We start from the raw sequence: 6,943 nt of genomic DNA on the forward strand, positions 1-6,943 counted from the left end.
AAAACAAAACACAAATCTTGTGTAACAGTTTGTTAAAGAAAACATCAGAAGCGACGGAATCCAGGAGACCTGATAATGAGGAATGATAATGGCCCAAGGAAAGGGAGAGAAAAGCCTACCCCTTGGTTTTGCTGAACAAAGGGGTGGTATATGACAGAGGTGAGAGTAGGATGCTCACGTGTAGAAAAGGGAGGTATTTGAAATAATTATGGAGAAGGGAGGGTCTAAGGAGCAGTAAGCACTGGTTGTATGAGAATGCAAAGCATTTGCTCTTCCCCAAACTAGTCTCTGGGTTGATCCTTGTTTTTTTGTTTTGTTTTGTTTGTTTTTTGGGGGGTGCGGTTTGTGGTACCAGGAGCCGAACTCATGACCCTGTGCTTGCCAGGCAGGCTCTGTGGCGCTGAGCTAAATCCCCAGCCCCAATCCTTTTTTTTTGTTTGTTTTTTTGTCTTTTTGAGACAGGGTCTCACTATGCAGTTCAGGTTGGCCTTGGGCTCACTTTGTAGCCTGGGCTGGCCTTGAACTTGCAGTGATCCTCCTGCCTCGGCCTCTAGAGTGCTGGGATTACAGGCATGCTCCACCACGCCCAGCCTTGGGTTGATCCTTAATAATCAGAAAAATTAGGGATTCAGTGGCACTTAATGTGTTAACAATGTTATGCAACCACCATCTTTGTCTAGTTTCACCTTCTCTTATTTTTTAATTCCTTCTACTTTAATCTCATAAGCACACCGTTCATCCAGACTCCTCTTCCATCAAGCCATCATTTCTGCTGGGACCCAGCAGGTCCTAGTGTAGCCCCATCACTCATGTGCCTCTTCATGAAAACAATTAGGGAGCCAGAATTTTTCCTGGATTATTCCTGTGAGAAGTGAGAGAGACAGTAATCAAAATGATTGTGTTTATGGCTCCCCAGATACGTGTAGCTAATGTGGACAGCACAGACCCAGATAGCTTCCTTGACAGCTATTTTGAGAGCTGAATAAATGTATTGCCCAGAATAAATTCTGTCACCCAGTTGGACCAAATCATCCTTCCCAGCTTGTCAGTAACCACTCATACTATAAGAATAGAAAATATATCTTAATTCCATTTTCTTTTTAAAAATTTTTTTTTTTTTGTCTTTTTGAGACAGGGTCTCGCTATGCAGTTCAGGCTGCCTTGAACTCATTTTGTAGCTCAGGCTGGTCTTGAACTCCCAATGATCCTCCTAACTTGCAGGATCCTCCTGCCTCAGCCTCCCGAGTGCTGGGATTACAGGCATGTGCCACCACACCTGGCTAAAATTGTATTTTAACAGTGGTTTTAAGCACAATATTTACCTAAGTGGAAGTCCAGAAGTGGGCTGTTCCAGGTTCTTTGAAAAGTTTAACTACATCATTTTCTGGCCAGATAAAAAAGATCCAAGGAATAGTAAAGCCACAGAATCTAGATGCAGGCATGGCCTATAAAAACTTCCCACATAAGCCGGGCGTGGTGGCACACGCCTGTAATCCCAGCACTCGGGAGCCTGAGGCAGGAAGATGGTTGTGAGTTCGAGACCAACCTGAGCTACAAAATGAGCTCAAGGCCAGCCTGAACTGCATAGCAAGACCCTGTCTCAAAAAGACAAAAAAAAAAAAAAACTTCCCACATAGTCAGGCAGTGGCGAATACCTGTAATCTCAGCACTCAGGAGGCTGAGGCAAGAAGACTGCCACAAGTTCAAGGTCAGCCTAGGCTACACAGTGAGTTCAAGGCCAGCCTGGATTGCACAGTGAGATACTGTCTCAAAAGAAAACCAAAAATAAAACATAAGTAAACAAACAAACAAACAAAAATTCCCCACATGATAATCCATGTTTTCGCTATCCTTTTTTTTTTTTTTTCTGGCCAGATTCAAAAGGTCCAAAGAATAGTAAAGTCACAGAATCTAGATGCAATACACATGGATTCCTGAATGAGTTCATGGAGCAGAACAATTCTCTCACTCTTAGCCACCAACAAGGGACTAATGATGTGAACAAGCAATAAAATTGAATTGTGTTAGGCCATTGAGATATAGCAGCCATTAACTAGTCACTGATGGCCACGAACAGTGTCTGCCCCATTCTTCTATGTGAGCTTTCAGAATACTGTAAAGCAGTATGGGGGTGGATCTTGAAGAGAATTCAGTCTTGCAACTCTGAGGGAAGGGATGAATAGGGAAACTGTCCACTCAAGGTTTGCATTCATCTCCAAAGCCATAAGCATCCACTAAAGAGTCATTCTGGAACTAGTGCCCAGATCTCCTTTTTCCAATTTGCCATAAAAGAATCAAGACTTCTCAGAGAAATGACGGAGTCTGAGGCCTGGACAGGGAAAATCCATGATGAACCTGGACCATTTTAGGGAGACAAACTAAAAAAAGAAGCAGAAGCAACTTGAAGGGGTACCCACTGACTAAATCTGGAAAATTCGTTTTGACTAAAATAAGGAGAAAATGAATTGCAAACCACTGAAAAAATAGTAATCCGTGCATCTATATCATTAATCAACAGACAAGTGACTTCCTACCTAAATAAGAGACGTGAAGGATTGGTGTACATAAGAATGTAATCCTAGCCCGGCATGGTAGCGCACGCTTGTAAGCCCAGCACTTGGGAGGCTGAGGCAGGAGGATCATTGCAAGTTGAGACCAGCCTGGGCTACAAAGTGAGCCCAAGGTCAGCCTGAACTGCATAGCAAGACCCTGTCTCAAAAAGACCAAAAAAAAAAAAAGAAACGAAGTAATCCCAACACTGGGAGACTGAAGAAGGAGCCCAGCTGGGCAACTTTAGAGACCTAGTGAGAACCCATCCAAAATAAGAAAAAGGGGACTGGGGATTTAGCTCAGCGGCAAAGCGCCTGCCTGGCAAGCGCAAGGTCGTGAGTTCGGTTCCTGGTACCGGAGAAAAAAAACAAAAAACAAAAACAAAAAAAAATAATAAGAAAAAGGACTGAGGATGTAGTTTAATAATTCAGTGGGAAGGTCTTGGGTTCAATCCCCAGTACTGGGGAAAAAAATCAATAGATGGTAAATCAAGGGGGAAGATATTTAATGAGAAGCAGGATATTTACACGATCTAAGGTGTCTTTCCACACATTGCTTATTAATTACAAGGAAAAGTTAGTAAGTGTACTGCAGAGAAATCAGAGGCCTTGGCCAGCTCATCAAAACTGACATTATCAGTGAGAGTCGTCATGAGTTTTTAGGTACAGTATAATGAGAAGGATACAGATATCATTTATGTACTGTCCTGACCAGGAAAAGATAACCTGAATCTAATCATGAGAAACATGAGACAAACATAAACAACAAAGTTAAAATGAGGACCATTATTTTATGGGGTAGGGGTGAGGAATCCTAAAAAAATATAGCCAAAGAAAGCATGGGGGCATACATCTGTCATTCCAACACTCTGAGAAGCTGAGGCAGAAGGATCACAAGGTCGAGCCCAGTCTAGGTAATATATAATTTAGCGAGACCCTGTTTCAAAATAAAAAATGAAAAAAGGGCGGTGAGTATAGCTCAGTGCAAAGGCCCTGAGATAGATATGACAAAAAAATTTATTCATCAAAGACTAAAGGATAATTAAATACAAAATATAAGCCAGCCATGGTTTGTGTCTAGATGTCCCGCCAAAGCTTCATGCAGTCATGGGGCGGGTTTCTAGTTTTTGATTGATCCACAGTCCAATGCTGGGATAATGGGTGTGAGTGCTATCCCTGCCCTACGGCGGGTAGCCTGCATACAATATAAGTGAGAGACAGAGGCTTGCTCCTGCTGCTTTTGCTGTTTTCCACTGCCATGAACTGTGCCCTCTGCCACGTGCCATCCTGCGTTGGAGCCAGCTGAGAATGGACTGAAACTTTCACAAACTGTGAGCTAAATAAACCTTTCCTTCCTTAACTTTGGGTGTCAGGTATTTTGTCCCAGCAACGAGAGAAATGTAATCAAGACAAAGCCTAGTTTGGATTTTGTGCTGGAGACAAAAACAAAAATAAGAAGGGTATTATTGGGTTAATTGACCAAAATTGGAATACTCATGATAAGTTAAAATAGTCTATCAATGTTATATTTCCTAGAGTTAATAACTATATGCATTAGTATGTATGGAACCATCTAGGTAGCTAATGTAAGAACATAAATGATAAAAGAAAAAGGGACAAAATGTTGCTGAATCTAGGTAAAAGGATGTGTTGGTAATCTCTGTATTATTCTTATAACTTTTCTGTATGTTTGAAATTATTTCCAAATAAAAAGTTTTCTTAAAAACGAAATAAAAACACCAGAAAAATCAAAGTTTTCTGGGATCTAGGTTTCAGAAATCACTGAGGCTTCCTTTCAGTTGCTCTAAGGGATTTTTCCAGGTTCTGCTTCCTGTTCTTTAGTTCAGATCTTCACTTTCATCTGGTTTTGTCAGTTTTGCAATCTGTTGGCTTCAGATTGAATTTTGTTTTTCTTCCGAGCCCCTTGGATTCACTACTTGTTTGGATAATTTGTCTAGCTTTTTTTATTTAGCTGTTCACAAGACATTCCCCCTGGTCAGGTTCTCCCTTTTGGCCTTAAGCACAGAAGCTCCTAAGCAAGTGATTTCTTGCCTGTAACACTGTATCCAGGCTCTAGGCCCTGGAGGGACATTATATCCTGTATGAGACCTGAAAGCTTTCACTACTGACAGCTCCATCTCTTTGTCCAGATGCCCTGACTTTGTCTGTGAGGAATTCTTTCACTTATCTGTCCCTTCTCTCCATGTTACCTGCTTGATCAAACCTTCATCTCACTTTTAATTAATTCCCTTGCTCCAGTCTTTATCCACTCCAGTCTTCCTCACCATCAGCAGTTCTCTCATATTACCTGATTAAATCTCTTCAAGCCCTTTGTTATCTTTCAAAATCTGACTCTACCTACCTTACTAATTCCACATCCTCCCCTTTCTTTGTTGAACTGTAAGCTCCTTTGTGGCATGAATACATTTTTTTCTTCTAAGCTACTCTACAGATGTTTGTTGAATGGACAAACGACTTCCAGCTACATTAAATTATAAAAGTTTTTTGACCATACCAAATAATAACTTCTCCGATGATATTTTCTGACTCCCTCATTCAAGTCATGGGTCTGCAAGCATTTTTTCCTCATTAGACTGTAAGCTCTCTGAGGGAAAAGACCACACCTTATTCATCTTTCATCTGACTCAGTGCCTTTGACAGAGCATGTACACAAGCAATTTCCTGGATGAATGAATGAATGATATTAGAATGGAGAAAATACTAGACTTTAAATTCCCTGTACAATGAGACGGATTGAGGGAACAACAATGAAGATAGAGACCAAGTATAAATATGATATAAATAAGTAAATTACCTAAGTAGTCAGATGAAGACACAGAATTAGAATAATGTGGACTTTAACCTGGGAAGGCTGTCTACAAGTAAACTTTGAGATACGTTTGAAAAGAGGAAAGGGACATAACTTGGGTAAGAGATCATAAGTCGCCACAGAATTAGGCTGAACCAAAGCATGCTAAGCAACTGCTTCCGGCTTGCTTTTTGAGCAGGACCTGCTCAATCCCAGACACCAAGTTTCTGCCTTTTTCCTGGCTCACCAGGCAGGCATCCTCACTCTTCCTGTCTTGATCTTTTCAGAGTCAGCCCAAAGTGGGGACTTTATGTTCTCTAAACAGCAAGAAGGAAGTTTCTGTGAAAATAAGCAAACAAAACTGCCCTGCGGGATTGAACGCTTTCGCTAACCCTGGTCCTCTAGGGAAATAAAACTTCCCTGTTCCCAATAACATGGAACTGCTCCCAGTGTTGTCAAGCCAGAGAGAAACCCAAACGACTTCCCTTAAAAGGTCCTGTGGCATATTTTACAAAAATTCTGTCTTTGTGAGATGGGGATCAAAGGAAATCAAGGATGTATAACGACTGAGATCTGAGAGGCAGAGGTGGTTAGCAGAATCCTGTCTTAGCCGCATCTGTCCCCGTCCTCCGAGTAGCTGTAAACATTGGCGGTGCCTGACAGTCACCTTCTAGGATTCACTCATTGATGCCTGTAGCACTTGTGGTATGGAACAAATTAATGGATGACGTTAGTTTCCCTAAAAATGTTCCTCACCTTGGGAGTCAGAAGAACGTCTTACACAACAGGAGGCATATCTGAAGTCCTATAGACTCTCTTGACGATAGGAGATGGCAGCAATTCTATTAGGATAACCTAGTGTTCATTTTCTCAGGACTCAAGGTCCAACGCATTGTATCCAGCCTTATGGCCTGGTGGAGGCTAGAAAGCTGTCAGCATTCGCTCACTGCATGAAGGGTCAGGTTCAGAACAGCTATTCCAGCTCACCTAAAGCGAATACTGATGCCCAAGGCGGAAATGGGAGCGCTCCCTAAGAGACACCTGATGTGCACAACCCGTATGCTGATGCCCCACTGCTAGAACATCTCCACCTGGAAAAGAAATCGGAAAGGCTAAGCTGTTGTAGTTCCTCACCCCCGGGGGCTTCCCAGCCTCCCCGAGCGTTGCCCAATCTCCGGGGCTGTCACACCAGACTGCGGTGATGTCACACTGGCTGGGATTACATTTTACAGCCGGACCCTCTACAGTCACCAGGCACCAGCAAATCATCGCGCGGCCGGCCGTGGGGAGGGGTCGGGGTCTCGGCCTCCGCACTCGGCCCACGCTGGCTCCCCACGGAGGCGCCCCCATTCCCACGGCCCTGGGGACTATGCGGTGGCCCTAACCCGTCCGCCTCTCCGCACTTCCGCCTCAGTAGGTGTCATGGCGCGAGGCGGGCGAACGGTTCCGGCGAGGCGGGGCTGGCCGGATGGAGGCGGTCGCTCGGGGCTCCGCTCGTCGGGTCTGGCGACAACGGCGGCTGCGGAGTGAGGGGCCCGGCTGTGGCCCCGGACGGCAGCGGGAGGCCGAGGCGCGGGCGTGCGGG

The 6,943-nt window shown here is 43.9% G+C and overlaps 1 protein-coding gene and 1 long non-coding RNA gene across 3 annotated transcripts in view; one reads left to right on the top strand and one right to left on the bottom strand.

Annotated features, from left to right (window-relative positions):
- Positions 1–675: 675 nt before the first annotated feature.
- On the bottom strand, positions 676–6,769 carry LOC102017696. Of its 2 annotated transcripts, none has more exons than XR_261720.2 (2): positions 6,346–6,769; positions 676–862 (listed from the first exon to the last, which is right to left on the bottom strand). It is a non-coding gene; the product is annotated as an uncharacterized LOC102017696 (long non-coding RNA). The 2 variants fall into 2 exon arrangements; XR_001234878.1 differs by having other exon boundaries at positions 6,115–6,769.
- Positions 6,770–6,788: 19 nt separating this feature from the next.
- The window catches only part of Hipk1 (homeodomain interacting protein kinase 1), a gene marked incomplete in the record, with an annotated part of 55,506 nt that continues 55,351 nt past the window's right edge, over positions 6,789–6,943 (top strand). Inside the window, 1 exon segment of the mRNA XM_013516511.1 lies at positions 6,789–6,943.

The sequence above is a fragment of the Chinchilla lanigera genome, unplaced genomic scaffold (genome assembly GCF_000276665.1).
Source record: "Chinchilla lanigera isolate Chin_1 unplaced genomic scaffold, ChiLan1.0 scaffold00034, whole genome shotgun sequence".
In the NCBI taxonomy this organism is placed as follows: Eukaryota; Metazoa; Chordata; class Mammalia; order Rodentia; family Chinchillidae; genus Chinchilla; species Chinchilla lanigera.